We start from the raw sequence: 22,684 nt of genomic DNA on the forward strand, positions 1-22,684 counted from the left end.
TTTTCCCTATTGGAGCCCTCAAGCTTATAGTATCCTGCTTTCCGACTATGTTTGTAGCTTAGTTACTAATACTACGACTACTGATAAGGATAACCATAGTAATAATAATTAGCACAAGTCTTTGCTTATGCGGTACGATAACATTAGCCTAGCAAGCCGGCAACTACTCTCTCTCTCTCACTCTCTCCCAGTCACAGACTCCCAGTGTCTCAGTGTCCCTCATGCTTTAGTGACCGTATTTTTTTCTCTCTGAGCATGTGATCGCCATGATTACTTGTAGCTGTTAATGTCTTTCGTTTGGATTTTGTTTTTAAGTGCTAAATGAAGTGTTTGTCTTGGCCCTCTTGCCGAAGGGAGATGACAATATATAAGAATATTTGCAAGGTACTATCCCCTTTTTTACATGTATTTATTTGCCGTTTGATAAAACTTTCCAGATACTTATTTTTTCACACTTCGATAAACAATTATTACAACTTACATGTGTCCGATTGTTGTTTGAAAATATTTGAATTACACACAATCATAACAATAGCAACTTATGGGTATTCGAATGAAGTTTCAAAATTTATTTTACTGTTAGATACAATAACGCGCAAACAATTCAAAAGATATTGTATCGAAGTTTACCGTAAATATTTAAGAGAAAACACATGTCTACGGTAGGAACTAGATTTATATATTGATGTAATTTACGTTACAATAATAAAGGTCATAGGCGTGTGCATTTACATTTGTGGAAAATATGCCTGTAACTGTTCTGTGTATTCTACGATTGTGAAATATTAGGTCTTAAGCAACTTGTATTAATTAATTGCAGCCAGATTAATTGTCAGGCGTATTTTATTCTATTTCCTCTGCCTATGAGTTTCTCAAATTCGTAGTTGAAATGAGAGTTAGTTTCCTTTGAAATATTTATTGAAAAAGAAACAATATAAACTTTAAGGAACATGGTATTTATTATTGAACATGTAATTATGATTATCTTTTATACAAATTCACGTTCGCAAAATATGGTATAACCTCCAGCAGATTTCATTACTATTTGCTATGGTAATTTCGTATTATTATTCCCATCACTTGTGTAATAACTATTATTTGCAACTCGAGTTAGAACTTTCTGGTAATGATGATAATAATATGATTACTTGATTTGCGTCAGAACTACACAGTATGCTAGAACTTTTATTCCATCTGTGACCAGATTGTGCAATGATAATCCTGATCAAGCTTGCAGCGAATGTTTTTTTTTTTTTTTTTTTTTTTTTTTTTTTTTTTTTTTTTTTTATTACACAGGTTGACATGCGTCTCTCTTCATAGATTAGATATGACAGATCTATTTTAACGTTAATGTTATATTATTTTCTAATTGTATCTTATTTAGTTTAAGTATTTCTTTCCTTTCTGGGTTATTTTTTCCTGTTGGAGCCTTTGGGCATATACTGTAGCATCCTGGCTCTCCAAGTATGGTTGTAGCTTATCTAGTAATACTAATGGTTATCATTATTCTTTTATATGGGAATACACAGTAATTCACTTTTGGTATTTTCAATATGTTGATTTTCAAATAGGGGATACTTAGTGTTGATATAAAAAGTAAAATGTTTTGCACATATATCAATTACATTACATAAGAAAGTTAAAAAAGATAGTATTTTTTGCCCTTTCTGTGGGACGTAATTGGAATACTCGATAATTCCATTGGTTCCTTTGTATGATGCATTGAAAATAATCATATAAATAACTTAGATCCCATTCAAATTACCAATTCCTTTATTGTAATGTGACATGTGTGAAATATTGTTTGTATCTTTTAACCACATTCGATGTGTAAATCTGGTTAGTTCATTGTTAAAATGTTTTCATTAAAACTCTGTTAATTTGAATTCACCAAAGCATTTTTTATTATTTAGATTTATTATTATTATTATTATTATTATTATTACTAGCTAAGTTACAACCCTAGTTGGAAAAGGAGGATGCTGTAACCCCAAGGGCTCCAACAGAAAAAACAGCCCAATGAGAAAAGTAGATAAGAAAATAAATAAACTATGTAAGAGAAGTAGTAGTAAAAACATAGAATATCTTAAGATCAGTGACAACGTTAAACTAGATCTCTCATACATGAACTATGAAGAGAGACTTATTATGTCAACCTGTTCAATATAAAAACATTCGCTGGAACTTTGAACTTCTGCAGTTAGCTATCTTGACCTCGTCGCCTTAAATCGCCAACCCCTTTGACCTCGTTTTAGTTGGAAGTGGCGGCCTTTAACCCTAGATTGAATCTTTCTATGAGAGAAAGACATATTTTCTATAAACACAAAACATTTTCTCTGTAAGGTCCTTGTCCTGATAGCATTTCTGTGTTTAGATTCTCCAACCAAAATGCCTCGTCTAGATATGATTCAAATCTTTGGTGCAATGTCCTCTTCCCGTAGGTGCGTAATGCGGTCAGTGCACCTCATGCTCTGCACTTTATTATTATTATTATCATTATCATTATTATTATTATTACCTATAAATTACAACCCTAGTTGGAAGAGCAGGATACTATAAGCCCAAGGGCTCCAACAGGGAAAATAGCCCAGTAAGGAAATGAAATAAATAAACTATGAGAAGTAATAGTAAGATAGAATATCTTAAGATCAGTAACGACGTTAGAATATATCTGTCTTATATAAACAACGAAGAGACCTGTAGCTTCCCTTGCAACCTTTTATAAGCCTTTTGTCTCGCATGTATTCCACTTCCTTTCTTACATCTTTCAACTTCAGCCAATTCCATAAAACAATAAATCAGGAGTAACTAGTATCTCAGAGAAGGATATAATCTGAAGAGGAATTGAAATATTAAGCTATATTTAGTTAGGGAGTATTGTGCTGTGTCCTTTGCATCATTGGTTCTTGGTGTATTTACGTGTTTTAGTACTGTATAGTCTGATTGGATGAATCGCTATTTCCCTTAAATGAAATTGAAGTAGGTTTTTAATGCATTATGACTGTAGCTATAAATATATATATATATATATATATATATATATATATATATATATATATATATATATATATATATATATATATATATACATACATATATATATATATATATATATATGTATATATATATATATATATATATATATATATATATATATATACATATATATATATATATATATATATATATATATATATATATATATATATACACGTAAAAACATTTTGCATAACATCGTGGAAAAACGCCGGCATTTGTTCAAAATTTATCACATTGGTAAAGCAGTTGAAAAAATGGCTCAAAACCAAAAGAGTCAAAGCTAAACACACACAGACACATATACAGTATATATATATATATATATATATATATATATATATATATATATATATATATATATATATATGTATATATATTTATTTATATATATATATATATATATATATATATATATATATATATATACGCAGTTATATTTCTGCAAAGTTCACAAAGAAACCCATATGAGTGGAAAACACTCCATTCGAATTGAATACAGGATACTTTGGCCATTATAGACATTAAAACGGATTTGATACTAAATCCCATTTTGATTTTGGATTTGTTATTATCTTTGCCAACTTCGTAAAGGCGAAGGTTATGTTTTGATAGGCGTATGTTTCTATGTCCGTGTGTTTGTGGTTCGCATAACTCAAAAATTGTTTGACCGATTCACATGAAATATGGTTTAATGATTTGCCACGAACCAAGGACAATTTGATTAGATTTTGCGAGTGATTGGGTCGGAAGTCAAGGTCACGGTTACAAAAAGGTCAAGCACGTTTGTTTTGCCATATCGTGGCCAATTTTCCTCTGATTTGCATAAAACTAGTGCCAAAATGTGTATAATTTAAATGCCTATCTTGTGATAAATGTGATTGGGATCAAATACCCACAGCATTAGTTTTATTGGTGACAAAAGAGGTGGTGGCGAAGGTATGAGCTTTACCGAGTGCCGTTCTAGTTGGTTTAGTGTTTTCATGACGTCGATGTTGGTAATTCGTCATTTGCATTACTGTTGGAAGAGTAACTATATGTAAGCGACTCATTTTCACCAAGATTATCAGTGTTTTGTAAACTTGAATGATTAATCTAAGAGGTTTTGTAAATAGGAAGGAAGACCTTACGTAACTAGAGTGTATGACAATTCTGAACAATGGAATATAATCCTATATTGGCCGTCACAGGTAATATTCAAAATTCTAAATCCAATTGAAATATAGTGGATAATAAAATGAAACTTTCACATAGAGGACATGTGATGTGTGATTAAATTGCTGGGAAAAAAAACTATCTTTGTTATATTTACTGATCCCAGTGGTGGACATTTAGCATGAATTTTGTAAATCCGATTCGTTTCTTTATTTTAAAGCTTCAGATGACATTTCCCATCCTCTGTAGGTCACTAGAGAGAGAGAGATAGTATATTATCAAGACTCACGGAAATGCAGCTTTAATTTTGTACATAATTTTATCTCCGCAATTTATCGTTAGAGAATGGCTGGATTTCATAGTTGCAAAAAAAAAAAAAAAAAAAAAAAATATCAGTTTGAGACAACAATGCTCTCTCTCTCTCTCTCTCTCTCTCTCTCTCTCTCTCTCTCTCTCTCTCTCTCTCTCTCTCTCTGTGTGAAGGAACACCTTTTATTAGGTGAGTAAGTCAATAGGCATGAAACCATTTTCTTTCTTTTAAACTTGAAAATTCCAAAGAAATATGTTTTTATATTAAGTATGAATATGTCATAGACCACAGACAGGTAATCTCCAAGTTCGTCATTGTGTTTTTTTTATAACAATATAAAATAAAAATTGGAAATATTCACGTTAGGATTCCTAGCGCGAGTGATTCATCATTATCGTCATTAACATCTCCTCCCACGCCTATTGACGCAAAGGGCCTCGGTTAGATTTCTCCATTCATCTCTATCTTGAGCTTTTAAACCAATACATCTCCACTCATCTACTTCATACTTCATAGTCCTCAGCCATGTAGGCCTGGGGCTTGGACTTTCTTGATCTAGTTCCGTCGAGCCATCAAATAACCTTAGGCGGTGCACTGTAGGCATTCTTATTTGAACCCCTTTTTCAACCTTTTCCACTACCTCTGTTCATTTTGTTTTTCATTTTGCCGTCTAACCTAGTGCTGATTGATCTCCCTGGTCCCAGTGCTGGGCCATGGGGATTACTGGTATCATTTTAGAAGAAAGAAAATAAAGTCAAGAAAAAATCACTGTAATTGAAGAGTCATATGATAACTTGAGATGGAAATAGCTTTGTAAAACCAGAAATGCTGTGGAATAGGTTTGTTTTCTTTTATTTCTGACGTAGATATTATTTTCCATTTTTACTCCATAGGTCAAGAATTCAGCGAAGAAACGGAGCATTTGAGGTGAGTGCTCCTTTGCATTTTTTTTTTTTTTTTGTCTTATTCTGATGGAACTCTTATTTATTCTTTTTTTTTTCTAACAAAAAGTAAGGCAAGCGAACTGCAGAATTGAATAATGGACTGACATTTTGATTCATAAGTTGACCTTTAATTACCACGGCTAAGGATTTCAGTTTCAAATCGGTTTGCGTTTTGGTATGTTTGTATTAATACATGAAACATTATGCGACTTTTCACGAATAATTGACCAAAGATGGGACTCATCGTTTGCAGAAATTAAGTACATTTGGGAAGAAATATTTTATTATGGCGGATTTGCTCATTGGGGTTTATAGGGTTTCTGACTTAAGAAGATTGAACCATATTTATTAATATCATAAATATTAATGACTACGTTCAACTATTGCTATTTTAAAGACATTATGACTGAAAGTTTTGGCTTTTGTATGGGTCCAGATAGAAAACCAAAGAGAATTGCCTTTGGAGGAGATACTGAAATAGTTAATCGTGACAGGCCATGGATAGGACAGGTAAAGACGTTTAGGCACTGAGAGTTTTAAGCTACTGACTCTACAAGGAAAAGTTAGCTTGATAAAAAGGAATTGATATATACTTTAACATGACATTAAATGAATGTTATTTTCTTTATAGTTAGCTTAATTTAATGAACGTATGTATCCCAGGGAACCTTCTAAAACATGCAGAGAAAACTGGTATGTATATGGATAGTACATTCGTGAACCACTCCTTAATATGAGCAGCCAATTTTAATAATTCTGAGTTTTCAATGTATTATTGTTTTATTTGCATAATGGGATAAAATAATAGCTGTTCGGCTGAAGGTTTGAGTTTAATTATTGCTTTCTTATTCGTTGGTTGCTATGGATAATGATTCAATAGAATTAGTTGTAAACAAGTTTTCAATGTTTTTTTTTTTTTAAACCTAAATAAGAGTGGGAACAGTTTTTTATTCTTTTTAATATTTAAAAGTATGTAGATAACGCAAGTGAATTTAAGAAAATAAGCTTGATACAATAATAACTTATCCTAAGTTGCGTAAAAATGTATGGCAAAAGAACATAAGCATTAAGAATACATCAACTCAGCACACTCTCCTCCCCGGCGAAGCATTTGTTCTGTATCATGAAACATCTTGGTCTAACTTCTGCTTTTGAAATTTCAGAGATGCTTTTCTTTTTTTTACAAATACCTCCACAGAGACGTGCCTAAGGGAGGGGAGAGGGGGTCCACTTGATTTAGAGTAATTAAGGCTTGATTAATATACGCCGATTTAGATAATGAACACTCTCATTTGTGTTAATGAAGCTCATATTAAATTGTGGGGTAGATTACCTTTTGCGTAAATGAGAGATATTTAATTTCATGTCGTCTCTTGCAAATGTTAACTTGAAGTCTTTCGTTTATAGGTGTGATGAAAGAACATGAAAAAAAAAAAAACACACATGCAGTAATTGTGATAGTATCCCTTGGAAACTAAAAAGAGGAAAAATTTAGTATCTACCGGTTTCTCAAGAAATATTCTGTGGAAAATTACACGTTTAGATATTGCAATCGATTACAAATAGTACTCAAGATCACCACCTGAATTCCCGTGTATTGTAGGTGGAATGAGACCAGAATTTTTTTCTGTAAAATCCGGACATTTCATATATATATATATATATATATATATATATATATATATATATATATATATATATATATATAAATATATATATATATATGTATATATATAAATATATATATATATATATATATATATATATATATATATATATATATATATATATATATATATATATATATATATAGGCTATGCATATATATACAGTATATATATACTGGATATGTATATATATATGTATATATATATATATATATATATATATATATATATATATATATACATTTATAAATTATATATATATATATATATATATATGTATATATATACATATATATACAGTATATATATTTTCAAATAAACCCTATATATTTTTGATACATTAATGTCTGGATTCTCTTAGCGACCTCGGGACCAGCGTTCGATTTCCGGCCGGTCACAAGCACTTGTCTTTGTGTGGTTTCGCCCGGGGCTCTGACCCCGAGGTCATTAAGATAATCCAAACATTAATGTATCAAAAATATATATGGCTTATTTGAATATGAAAAACACGGCTAAATGTGCAAAATTTATCATATATATATATATATATATATATATATATATATATATATGTATATATATATATATATATACACATATATATACAGTATGTATATATATATATATATATATATATATATATATATATATATATATGTATATATATATATATATACAGTATGTATATATATATATATATATATATATATATATATATATATACATACTGTATATATATATATATATATATATATATATATATATATATATATATATATATATATATATATATATATATACATACATACATACATACACTAGCATCGTACCTTCGGTGACTTTCTTGGCCCTTTATTCTGCTGATATCAGCACTTGCAAAGGGCCGCACTTTATTCACTTGATAGTCTATAATATTCTTTTAATCCATTTCATTGGGTATCGTAGTAGTCGGAGAAGATGATAAAATTTAGCAGTCAGTGAGGTGGCAAAATTAAACAAGATATCAATCCTACTCCATGAAAATGGCGACAGTTTCGTTTTTGTACTACGAAAAAGCAGGACAAACGGGAACAAAGAGGGACAAGACTCACAAAAGTAAGAAAAAAAACTGGACATTTTACTAACTATACAAAAACGGGACATTTTGCTAACTTTAAAAAAACGGGACATTTTGCTAACTATAAAAAAACGGGACATTTTGCTAACTATAAAAAAACGGGATAATTTTGCTAACTTTAATAAAACCGGACAGACGTTGAAAAAGATGGACTCTGATCACATTTTACATTAGATGCCTCAATGTATGCGAATGTTATTGTAGCCGTCTTTATTGCCATGAATTCCTTAGGAAGATTTAAGTGTGAGTTTATTAACATTTCCCTGAGAGATATTTATGTTACTCAGGTATTTATGCTTTGGATGAGTTCCGGAATGACATGTCGCAGGACATTCCCATTACCTTGACTCATGCTTGGAGAATGTACAGACTTCTCTCTATTGGTGATATTCCTTTACTAGTTGAATGTCTTACTTACATTACTGCTCTTAGTGTGACTTTAATAAATTACTTCACTGCCTCATGATATTTGGAGGCTCAGAACTTATGAATTTATAATCAAAAGGAATTGTATAAAATTGTATGGAAAAGTTTGATTACAATGGAATGAAGTTCGAGATTTTAAGTTGAGGTTGTTGATATAGAACAAAGTATTGCATGGAAAATACCATTCGAAATCTATAACATAAAATCTGAAGTGGATTTTATCCTGCATTAGATTTCGAAAGACGAAGTTTTCTTATATAAATATTAACAACTTTTTATTTGTAGTTAATAGGAGAAAACTGAAGAGCTGGCTCCCTTTACTCGTGTGACCGAAAAAGGAGAGAGAGATAGAGAGAGAGAGAGAGAGAGAGAGAGAGAGAGAGAGAGAGAGAGAGAGAGAGAGAGAGAGAGACGTTTTCATTTCCACCCAACATTTTTGTTATGCACTGTTGATTAGGGAATACCCAAAAACTTGCAAGAAAAGAGTAGTAGATTACAGCAGAAGGGAAACTCCTGATCTCTCTCTCTCTCTCTCTCTCTCTCTCTCTCTCTCTCTCTCTCTCTCTCTCTCTCTCTCTCTCTCGAGCTGTTAACATTTACACACATATGTATTCATATATATATATATATATATATATATATATATATATATATATACATATATATATATATATGTATATATATAGATAGATAGATAGATATATATAGATATATGTATATATACATATATATATATATATATATATATATATATATATATATATATATATATATAGATAGATAGATAGATAGATAGATATAAATATTTATATGTATATATACAGCGTATATATATATAATATATATATATATATATATATATATATATATATATATATATATATATATATATATATATATATATATATGAAGTATATACTGTTCATACATATAAAACAATATGTTGAGTCTTTCTATAATTCGTATATTTATATTCATAATATTTCTCCCAATCTCCTCTGCACTTTTTATTATTGTCATGAAATATTCTTCGTGACAAGAGACCATTTTACCCAATGTTTATGTTTATGTGAAACTTTCTAAAGAAATAGATTGTGGATATCGAGGTGCGACTTTTCTTTTCTGTATTTGTGAATTTGTCACATATTTTTATTTTTTCAAATTCTAGATGAAAATTCGAAGTCGATAAGAGACATGGTTTAATTTTATTCATATAAGTTGGTGGATTGAAGATAAACTCTTCGTGTTCTTCATGTTATTTATGGATTATCAATGACATTTTTATGCTGTCAAGTGGGGCATTGAATTTCCTTTAGAGTGTCAAGAATTCCTTTATGATGAATATTAACGTGTATTCGTATAATATTGTTTCTTTATGTAAACACTAATAGGTTTCCTCGTCGTCCAGCTGAGTTTAATTTTCGCTCATCACTTCTCTATATTGCTATATGGAAGTAGTATCCACGGTCTATCTCTGAAAGTACACTGTAGTCATTATTAAACGTTCTTTGCTGCGTCTCTTCAGCCCCTACCTTCACCTACTTTTCATTTTTCTTCTTTCCCTCTTCCGTAAGGCTGTCCATCCTCTCTTGTTTTTTTTTTTTTTTTTTTTTTTTTTTATACTTTATGTGCAAATACTGGATATTCGTAAAGTTGCACATTGGCAATGTGCAGGGCCACACATTTCTTTCCCTAAACAGTAACAGGATCCGAACATTCCAACTCCCAGTGAAAGCGAAGAAATATTATCCGAACTGAATATTAAATGCCACTCGTCTTTCCTGAGACATATTTTGATAAACGTCATGAAAATTGCGTTTGTATTTTAGGATGTGTAAGAATTCCAGTGTAAAATGAAGACATAAATGACATTTATACATAAATGATAACAGATGATGGAAAAAATAGGTTTCGGAAAAGATATATTTCTGCAGTGCGAGGATATTTCATATCTGCTTTCCCACCTGGAAAGAGAGAGAGAGAGAGAGAGAGAGAGAGAGAGAGAGAAGTCTAGTATTTTATCCAACGTTTTATTACTGCAATATAAGAATACAGAATGACAGTATTCGTCGTTTTGAAAGAGGCCCAAAACCAGCAGGAAAGTATAGAATTCTTGCCGTTTATTTCTTCCTAAATTCTAATAAAAGTTGATATATTTTATTCTTAATAGACTGATAAATTGATTAGAATTAGATAAACATTACAAATACCTTATTTCTTAAAAATTTATCAAACGGCTAAAGAATCTATATTTTCGAAACAAATACTTATAAAGATTTGAGGCAAAAGCAAACCAAGTAATTGTAAATTATGAAACATTAACGTCATTTCAATTAACATCCAGTGATGTTTTGAAGTTCATGTAACGGAGAGCGCGTTGATAAAGTCCTTTGTTGGCTTGTGTGTGTGTGCGTGTGTGTGTGCAGGAATAGGAACTTTCATATACACTCTTACATGTAATTATGTATTTGTTATATTAGATGTGACAATTATTAGTATTGTCTAACAGCGCCAAAGACCCTCTCCACCCAAGGTAGAACAAGAGACTGTTAGTCAATGGCTACTGATGACTCAGCAGGTGGACCTGTAGGCTCCCCAAATCCCCATCCTCTACCCACAAGGATGGTGAAGTTACAGACACTAAAGAAACTATTGAGCTTGAGTGGGTCCCGAACCCGAGTCTGGCAGAACGCCAGGCAGGGACGTTTCCATTAGGCTGCCACAACGATGTTTGAAAGAAAGATAATTGATTAAGGATAGAGGAAGGCTGTTGGGTTTAAAAAAAAAAATGTTAGATAGGATAAAAAAAAAACAGAATTTATTAGGATGATGAGAAATGGAAAATAGAAATATTCAGTGGGCAAAACCAAACGGCAGGACAACAATAGGAAAAGAGGGAGCGAAAAATAGACAAGAAAAAAAGACAAACAAAACAGAAACAGTAAAGAGAGTGAGTGCATGGGAACACAAGAAACTCTTTCCAGAATTTCAATCGTTGATTGGGTCCCCGGAATTTGAGCGTCAAATGTGAAAGTTTTTTTATTTATGAAAACAATTTGAAATAGTTTGTTTCATTGCATAATCATTTTCTATGGAGACTTGGTAACAGCATATCCAAAATGGGACAGATTCTGCCATTTCAGCATTTGTATAATTCCCACTTTTGATAATTTCCTGTTTTTCTCGAAAACTGTTCGTCTTATAAAGACTGGAATAAAGTAAATTAGATTTTATATAAATTTATTGTTATAAGGTTTTGTTCTATAAATGAGACTTTTTCACAAACAGTCCCGAACTTGGAATACAGATTTTTGCTGAAAAGTGGAAAAATTGAGTTTTGTCTCGCATATCCTCCAATATTTCCAAACTATTAAGTTTACAGAATTTTTGAAATTAATAATTTACTTTAGTTCGATATATATATATATTCTTTCAGGCTAATATTTTGCTCTAAAGATGCCTGGAAAGAAATATACTCAATTATAACTCTATGCAAAAGAGATGAAAATAGTGGATTCTGTCAAACAAAATACGATAGTTTTTTGTATATTGCACGGATGTGTTATTATGAACACCATGCTAAGAAAAATTTAGAAATTATACTATCTTGAATTTGTGTAATTTCATATTCAAAATGGCAGACGTCTTCACTATATGAGATGCAATCTCATAAAAAGGTGCATTTTGATATATGAATAGATATATATTGATTGCATATTAATGGGAACATATTTAGAATTAATTGATTTCAGGCATAGGATTTAATTCTCAACCTCTACAGTAGCCTGAATCAAATTCCAAAGCACTTAAATGTTTAGAAAAGAAGATTATCTGGAAGATTTTCGTAGGAATTACATTGGTTGTAATAGATATGAAATAATATAAAATAACAAACAACTGATTTGTCAGCTCCTTTATCTGGTAGAAATATTAAAGAACAAAAAATACAATCATTTTGGCTTGAAGTGCTTGCATAGTCATTTTCATAAGTTTTAGCTCTACACTCATAGAAAAAAACATGTATAGTACAGCCCATACTTTTTACATGAACATCGCTAAGTGCCACATACGACTTTGCTTCTGCATCTGATTACTTGTAGTAAGGCATCAAAATCATGGCTGTTATCTAAGTTTTCCCATTTTTCTTCCAGTGCCAATCATCAGTTTTAATATCACCATTTCCTAGCAGCATCACTAAAAGGCAACACTTATCAAACTCTTGAAGACTTTTCCTTAGAACTCTTTCTTTCTGAGTTCATGAAAAATACACAATCCTGGCTAGGACTGAAGACCTGAATGATTGATTTTTCACCCACATTTTTTTTATTTCATCGTGAGTGGATTTTGCAGACAAAAATGGCACTGCGCACTCAAAGAGTACACGTTTACATATTCTTTGCGTAGTTGTGCTTTACATTGGATTTCTGTGATACCATGTATAGGGTCAGACTGATATGATTCATGTGATGACAGAAGATAAACAGTATGTCAGTATCCTCTGCTATGACATATGCCCCCTTGTTAACAGCCTCCAGCGCCATTAGAAGAGCTGCATCTCCCTCTGCTTTCTTTATAGATACCCACTGCTCTTTTAGAGTTTCAGACAGGAAGCCAATAAACCTCTTTTTTGGGGGTGGGGTTGGGTGTGGTCGGAGGAGATTTGCTACAAATGACTCCTAATTCTAAAATTTAAATATTGGAGAAGGTGCCAAACGAACATCTGGGGCAACAATTATGCCCTAACACGTTTTTGATGAGTCACACATTTTGTTGTTGAACTATTGCTGTACCTACCAAACACAACAATAAGATAGTTGATTTTCTTGACAAGAGTAACATACTTTGATACAATATCTTCATATGCTTCTCATGTGGTCCATTTGATGCGTTATAAGGATCAACAATAAATAAAATTTAGCGTCAGAATTATTTCAGTATGATTGGAAGCTCATTTTGCCAAGGCATCTGCAAGATGAGGCTTGGTGGCACTTGGAGGAAGTCCATTACATGTGAACACCAATGGTGGGTATACTGAAAAGCTCATACTTTTATGATTTCGCTTAAGCGGACTTCAGCTGAAACAGTGCTTGTGGATCCACCTGCACATCAACTCCAGCTGTTACTAAATATTGATCTATTGTCTCGAATTTGTGCTTTTTTTCTAATTTATTGTTTGCTGAATTTTGTCCTTTTATTAAATGTCTTCCTAATATTTCGTCTTTCTATATCCAATAAAGTCTTCATTTCTTTCATTGGTAGTCTTATTCTGAACACCATAACTCATCACTTTTCTGAACAAAGATTGGCAGGGCTTGTGACCATCTTGTTCGTTGATTCCTATTTATATCTCGTCCATTCATTAAGCCTCCAGGTGAAGAACTTACTCTATAATAAGATCTGGTGCTAACCCAACCCAGTATCCCTTAGACCATATATATAATAAAGATCTACGAGTATACTCACACAGATCTATACTCACACAGATCTATACTCACGCTGCAACTATAACGTTTAAAACGCTTCCAGCAGAGCACTAAACTTACTGCCAGATCTTTGTTCGGACAGCATATGTAACGTTTAAAACTTCCAGATAACTCAAATTACTGCCAGACTAGACTCAATAAGTTTCCCAGTCTTCTATTATTTTTTCAAGATCCACCATATCCTGGAGGAATAGAAGTGCTGAGTCTGTGTAGTTATTTGTCTCCAGAAGCAGTAAAAAAAAAAAAAATTGAAATTTCTTTGTAGTGCTCTGAAATACAAAGTTGGTAGGCTGGTTATTTGACCTCTGAGTGCAAACCAAATGTCATTCATCATTTCCATGTACTTAACCAATAATTTTTCCTTTGGACTCTGCTGTAGTTGATCTTTGATATCATGGAATGTTTCTTCCACGGCCACAATGTCCTTGTCTTGCGGTTTTACTTCTGTCTCTGTAGACTGAAGAACTTTTTGAAACTTTCGAAATGTCCCATCTCTTGTATTCTGGGTTCCCTGGTGTTTTGTTGCTTTCCTAATCACTGAAGCATTCAAAGCAGGATTTACTAGGAAATGGCCACATACTGTTCGCTTATATGTCGGTCAAGCCAGCATATGATTGATGGTGTTAGATCCATAGGTAAGATTCAGTAGTGTTCCCATTCCGCTGTCTTTCTAGATGTGGCCATTAGTGCCAGAGAAACTCATTGAGGCATGAAATGGCCCGATAATGAGAAGAGCATATTGAAGTTAGTTTTAATTGCTGATGATATGGCTTGATTTGAGTGACTATGGTTGATCAAAGGTGATGATAGGTGATATATTGTATTTTATTCACTGGTTATTTATAAACATTAGAGTAGTAAAGATACAGTTCACATTAGTTGGATCCAAGTTAACCAATGGTAGGAAGTGAAATGATGTTTTTCCTAAATGGGTACCTTGTGCAATAGTCTGCATAAAGTCAGACCATCCTGGCCTGTTGCACCAATAAGGAATTGAGATCTTCCAAAAAGTAAGAAGATGCTTTCTGGTGTAATTATGGACGATGGCTGATATTATTTTGTAGTTCAACATATCGTCCACTTATCCTATATTTCTATGTTTGCTCCTGTAATATAACAAATCTTACAAAAACAATCTTGAAATATTCTGAATTCCAAATGACTTTGAGATGTGGCTATTAGTCGTGTGGCTGCACATAACAGACCCATTCCATGATAGGTGTCTTTTTCAGTGATACTGTATTGAGGTCAACATTATGAGCAATGAAGTAACAGAAGCTGCTTGCTAAATTTTCAAGTTGATCTTTAGTTTTGTTGAGGTGCACAGGTTTCGAATAACCTCACTTCATGATATAACAAAAAAAATCCTCTGCCTCTCAAAATATTAATCACTTCAATGGATTCATAAGGTCAAAGGATATGCAATGCTAATGAAAACTGCATTGGAGTAATAACACCCCTTGGCCGAGGCTGTTGCATGATGCCTTGTCCTATTACTGCAATCTTTAAGTCATTACTATTGTTTTCTAGAAACTTCAGCAGGGAACGTTTCAAGGGAAAGAGAATGTAATTCTAGTATACAGTTTAAATAATGTTAATGTCTGCTTTAATCAGAGCTAATGTTACTTTTAGTATAGATAGCTTCTTAGTTTCTTCTCTATTAATTTGTTTCTGATAATTGTAGAACTGATTGTGTATACTATCGGCTTTTTCTCTACTGTTAATACATTATTGTACTTTCATATATCAAATAACTACGGAATTCCCTAGATTATTCACAAGCTTCCGCTTCATGTAAGAAATGCTTTATGGATTTTGACAGTTCTTCTGCATGCTTGTTTGTAAGTCTGCAACTGTTGTGAGTTCTTCCTCATTTTTTATGAATTGAGCAACTGCAATATAAAATACTTCACTTCTTTCTGATTTCTCTTTCAGATCCAAGTCATATTTGGCTGGCATCTTTCTTCCGGTTTTAGGATTTACACTGCACACTTTGCGATATATTGCATGAGCTGCAACTCTTGATTTCACGTAATTGCTGCACTTGTCTCCACCCTCTACACAAGACTTTAGAACAGCATCTTAACAATTCAATGGTGATACTCGAAACCCATCTTCAAATGGGAATCCATTATCGTCAACAGCAATCAAAGTAAAAAAAAAAAAAAAAAGGCAATAAATATCATTCTGGAAGGTAAGAAATTTTGGTTTTAATGATGGTAAAGGAAGAACATCGTCTTCTGCCTTTCTCTTCTTGGTGGCTGTTTTGTCTTTCTTGTTTGTGTGTTTATTTGTACATGCAACGAGAGTGACCCAGCTTACATTGTTGATTGTAGATACGGCCTTTCCACCAATGTTTACTATTCCATCGTCAGCAAACGCAGCATCATCTCATAACATACACAGTTTTAGGTTTATCGAAAGCAGAATCTTCCTTGTAAAAGGGCTATTGTATAACATTTTACTGTAAAATTAGTACTCAAGAAAATATTGAAGGAAATCTGAGATCAGAGTCAATTTTCCACCTTTAAAATACATTTATTTCAATTTTTGGCTTGTTTGCGGTAAAAGCTTCAGTTATAGAAAATATATCTAATAGCAACAAACTCGTGTAGAATTTAATTCACTTTTAATTTTGCCGCTACACATTTTATCAGAAGATTCACTGTTGTTGAGATAATTACAACTGAATTTTTCTTTTTGGATATGCTGTTACTCAGGTTTTATATAACATTTTCACGCCATAAAGCAAACTATTGTAATTTAGTTTATTAGAAATGCTATTTCCTATGGACTACGAGCCCATTAAATATTCAGTTCTTAATTGGAATTATCGATTTTGGAGATAATGCACAAGGGATACAAATTTCATTCGGTAAAATTTATCATATGCAATGATTTTCACTTGAGTTGAAGGTTAGTTATTAAATTTCACACATTTACACGTACATAAGCTCAAGCATAGTCGTTTATATATATATATATATATATATATATATATATATATATATATATATATATATATATGTGTGTGTGTGTGTGTGTGTGTGTGTCTGTGTGTGTGCGTGTATAGATGTAATGTACATGATATGTATATGTAATGTATATAAAATACATGTAATTTGTGTACATATAATATCAGGAAAAGACTTTTTTAAGCAAGAATTGTAGATTGTTGTGGCCTCTGGTGCAGTCAAAGCCATCGACAAAAACAAGTGAACGGATGTGAATGGAAACATATGTAATGGACTCAGTTGATTAGATACTGGTAGATGCCCATGAAGAATTGAGGTGAATGAAAACAGCTTACATATTATTCATTATATTTCTTTCCATTAGGGTCGCCTTTGACCAAGCTACTGTTATGTCCATTTACCGTGATCAAAAAGTACACCTGTGATAAAAATCAACAGGATTTTGATAGCACTATTTTACCATTTAGAAACAAAAGACCAATACGAGAATATAGTTTGGGAAAGGGGTAGAGAGAAGTAATGTGTCTGCACGGGGGTGGGGGAGGGTGGGGGGAGCGGTCGTGATAGGGCTGTGTGTGTGTCATTGACATCAAGGCGAAAAATGAAGCCAATATCAGATCTGGCAGATGTTCTTGTCTTTTGTAGGAGTCACGAACTTTTCTTGTGTTATACGGAGGAGATCTTAAGCTGGAACGTTTGAGTTACGACTTAGTCTCTTCCCGGCTGAAAGGAAAGGTTTCATCCCTCACTCATACTTATTCTATCCGTGATAACAACCAAAGATCAATGCTGTTATATATTTTACACTAGTTAGTATTACATTAAGCATTTCCTTAAGAAGAAGATATAGATATATCAAATGTATTTTAAAAAATTTGCTTCATTAACTAATGCACAGTTATTTTCATTATGACTATTATTATTATCAACACCATAATGATATTCCATTTATATATTATTAAATTGGAATGAATCTGAATATTTCTTATAATTGTTTACAACATAATCATAAGAGAAGCGCCCACTTTAATGTTGGTGGCCAGAAAGTGGAATTAAATCCATTTTATATCGATATAAATGGCTAATTGAGTTACAAATTAACATATTGTTTGACTTTTTTTTTTTTTTTTTGCTATTGAAAGGTTGTGAATTGATTTGCAAATTAATATTTTATGAATTTATTTTGGACTTCGGATCAAGGTCAATCCACGATACCTATTTCAGGTGGTCAAATAACGAGACCTATCCAGCGTTCTCCTAATGTCATTTGGACATTAAAAGGTTGTTTTTCAAAACAATAATATGACTTGCATGAAGTGTGGACATTCAAAGATGATATTTAAGGCAATGTTGTTACTTAATGTTCTCTTCCAAATTTCTTTTTCTTAAACATTAAATCAATGTTGATGTGCTATCTTTTTATGTTTTGTACATTCATTTCTATTTATGTTGATTTATTCCTTAATCATATCTATATTTAACTATGCTGCTCTCAGTTTTTTATTATTCCATACGAATACTTGTAAATTTTAAAAAATTACATCAATAATAATAATAATAATAATAATAATAATAATAATAATAATAATAATAATAATAATAATTCAAACCTCTCACTCGAAGTGAATAAATCATAATACAGATATCATAGCTAAACATTGGTAATTTTATTTCCAAAGGGTGAGTGAATTTTCAGAATAGTATTATCTTTTGGTGAGCTTAAATGAGATTATTTTTTCTTTAAGTTCTTTGTGAAAACTTGTTGATATACAAATCTTCCCGGATAGCCGAAGAGATAGATGAGAAAGGAAATCAAAGCATAAATTAATATCGTAAGAAGAAATAAGGAACCAATTGGCATTAATAACCTGAGCAATAAAGTACAAAAACAAATAAGCGAATCCCATAAGAGAACCAACGCCGGAATATAATGTGTTACCAAGAGGCTCTGATGACATTCATTAGGAGAGAGAGAGAGAGAGAGAGAGAGAGAGAGAGAGAGAGAGAGAGAGAGAGAGAGAGAGAGAGAGCTTGAAATAAAAGCAGCCTCGTCTCTCTCTCTCTCTCTCTCTCTCTCTCTCTCTCTCTCTCAACGATACCTTTGTTTATTGGTTACTCCTGACATTAATGACGTTTCTCCTAATGAAACAAGAGCATTGAATAAAAGCAACCTCCCCCCCCCCCTCTCTCTCTCTCTCTCTCTCTCTCTCTCTCTCTCTCTCCCTCTCTCTCTCTCTCTCTCTCTCTCTCTCTGTTTCTAGTAAGTCACGCACAAACTGAAAATTCGCGTTTCTTAATTTCACAAGAAAATGCCATTACAATCGCGAATAACAAAATCAAACAAATAAGAGTCAGACTTGTTATAAAATCTACAGACTGATCCACTTTTAATTCGGAATTAATTGTCGCTTTTCTTAATATCCGTAGTTTCTTTTGGTTTAACATGTGTAATCAATCTCTTGTGGAGTAAATAGTTATTTTTCCTTCGAGGAAACTGCTCAGCAGAGGTTTCGAGTCATCTTCGTCTTCAACTTTAAATACAATATCAGGAAACTATATTTTCGGAAGTGGTCCTGCTTTTGTTTAAGGTTTCATTGAAAAATGAGTGAAATGTATTGTATAAAGTAAAATAAAACGGAAATACTAAAAAGATGCATAACTTCAACCAAACATATTTTGTTGATTTTGCATCACAGTGATATATCTTAAATGGAGACTTTTATTATTGCTCCCTTGATTTCATGGAATAAATAAATGAATAAATATATGAGTAAAATAAGATTAATTAATGCGCCCAAAGAAGTCTTAGTTTGGTTTCAATGATTGGAGAAATGTGACTCGTCAAAATAATAATTTAGTCATTATGTATTGATTTTAGGCAAATATATTCGTTTTGTGATGTTCATCTCTTGCATCTACAAAATGAGAGTATATCTTATGCAGAAGGATCCACTAACCCCATCTATCATTCATGAATTTGGTGAAGCTTTAAAAAGGGGAATATCATTTTTTGTATCTTTAACTTAATAAGAAAAGTGGAGAGCAAAGCTGGACCAGTCATAAATGTATATATATATATATATATATATATATATATATATATATATATATATATATATATATATATATATATATATATATATATATATATATATATATATATACACATATTATATATATATATATATATATATATATATATATATATATATATATATATGTATATATATATATATATATATATATATATATATATATATATATATATATATATTTATATGCATATATATATATCTTATTGATCGTAAGTAGGATAATTTCGGGGAACAAAACACTGCTGAATAAAATGTCATTTAGTTCAAAATCTAATAGCATTTAGAGGATGAATAATTTCATTTGTTGATGTTTAGAATTGTCTGGAGTATAGTTATACATTGGATAAAACATTATGTAAATGAAGTAATTTATTGTTGTATCATCGGAATGCAACGTGATGAAATGCAATATAGATTCAGTAAACATTTTGATTCCACGAAACTGAAGCAAAAAATGGTGTATCAATTTTTCCCTTAGTAAAGAGGGGTTCTCACCTTCCTAGTGGGCGTTGCCATCTGTCAACCTCATAATGGTGCAGTGTAGGCAAGCTATTATTACTAATGGATCTTACTCACTGCACCCACTTTTTAGCCATCTTTACTTCTGTTCAACTTCCTTTCTTTTAAGTTGCTGTCCAACATCTTTGAGCTATTATGTGATAAGGAAACAACAGAGTTCTCCCCAAGGTTACATTTCGACAGTAAGTGGCCTACTCGGCCCCAGTGCTGGACCATACGGTGCAAATTCTGTAGATTAGATTAAACTATATGGGTTTCAAACCACAATGGAAGGTCCTTATTCTGCACCACACTCTGGTGATTGTTCTGGTTTTGAAAGATATCGAAAATCTATTAATAATACATTACAAGTATGCAATTCCAGTTGAAAGGCCAAGCAAACGTTCCAGATAGGCTTCGTTGAAAAACTTAATATTTCATTAAATCTCTCCTTCACTAAGTCGTATTTCTTTCCTTAAGTCAAGTGACTTGTTTTTATCTCGTTTTAAATATATTCTAAACCTTTCATAATAAGCTTTCACCGAGTTACTGAGTTTCCATGAGTATATTATTCCCTGATGAAGACATGCGATATCTAACAAGCATTTTTCGCTTTTTATAGACGGAAAGCAATAAAAAGCTTTTAACCAACGGCTAATTTCTGTATCTCTGGAATTGGATACAGTATTTCCTCATTCCTCTCTTTATGGAATTGAGGACTTTTGTTATGATCTCTATGGCATTACGAGTTTTTGTAGTCCCCTCTCTGAGTCTACGGCATTAGAGACTTTTTCTAATCCTCTTTCTGCGATTTTGAAGATTTTTCTAATCCTTTATCTATGCTGCTAAGGACTTTTAATCCTCTCTTAAAGATACTGAAGATTTGTCTGATCCCCAATCTATGTCATTAAGTAGTTTTATAATCACCTTTCTAGTGCACTGAGATGTCTAATCCTCTCTCTACTGCATTATGGCTTTTTATAATCAAATCTATCGGGCATTAGGGATTTTTTTTTATCCTCGCTCTCATGCATTAAGGAATCTTACAATCATCTCTCTAGGTTATTAAGAATTTTTCTAATCCTCTCTATAAGGCAATAAGGATTTTTCTAATCTTCTCTTTAAGGTATTGGAGATTCACATATTAGAATACTTGTTTCAATATTAGATAAAGATCCCCAAATTATAATATTGAGGATTCGAGAAGAAGATGGCTCTTGGGCACCGGTGAATAATTAACGAAGATGTACTTGCATTAATATACTTGCTAATTACGCAGCGCGCTGGTTCGTCTGAATGGCAGCATTGCAACTAATTATTGCAGCTTCATAATGAGCTCAACTAATTTTGAGACACTTATATAATTTAGTATACATCGAGTGTTATAAAGAGAATCAATGGCTTACCAGAATCACTCAATTTCAATTGATTACAAGTTTATTTTTTCATAATTATCTCATTGAATTTTGATATTCTTGAATGATTTTTTTTTTCATATTCATGGAATCCTTTTGATTTTCCTATTTTGTGATAGGAAACTTGCAAACTAAGAATTGATACATTTAAAACTTTATCTCTCAGAAGATTATTTTTTCACGCACGTCAATGTAACTTTATATGTATTTCCTCAGATGAACTGCACCGCTGAAATTTCATCATTATAGTTCTATAGACTGGTTATTCACTATTACTATTAATTATTAATTAATAATCATTGATTATTAATTATTAATTATTAATTATTAATTATTAATTATTAATTATTAATTATTAATCATTAATTATCAATTATTAATTATTAATTATTAATTATTAACTATTGTTTATTAAGAATTGATGATTAATATTCAATTATTGATTAGTAATTATTAGTTATTAGTTATTAATTATTGGTAATTATTTTTATGTATTATTTATTATTCATTATTTACTGTTTATTATTTATTATTTTTTAATTATTATTTATTTATCCTTGAAA

The 22,684-nt window shown here is 31.6% G+C and overlaps 1 protein-coding gene across 4 annotated transcripts in view; it reads left to right on the forward strand.

The window, feature by feature from the left end:
• Positions 1-240: 240 nt before the first annotated feature.
• The window catches only part of LOC137624977 (protein sidekick-1-like), a 64,448-nt gene continuing 42,004 nt past the window's right edge, over positions 241-22,684 (forward strand). For 3 of the 4 annotated variants that reach the window (XM_068355908.1, XM_068355912.1, XM_068355910.1), the window contains exons 1-2: positions 241-384; positions 5,395-5,428. The gene's annotated coding sequence lies outside the window, so the exon portion shown is untranslated. The remainder of the gene's footprint in view (positions 385-5,394; positions 5,429-22,684) is intronic. The other variant, XM_068355909.1, reaches the window with a different exon arrangement.

Source organism: Palaemon carinicauda, chromosome 31, assembly GCF_036898095.1.
Source record: "Palaemon carinicauda isolate YSFRI2023 chromosome 31, ASM3689809v2, whole genome shotgun sequence".
NCBI classification, from domain to species: Eukaryota; Metazoa; Arthropoda; class Malacostraca; order Decapoda; family Palaemonidae; genus Palaemon; species Palaemon carinicauda.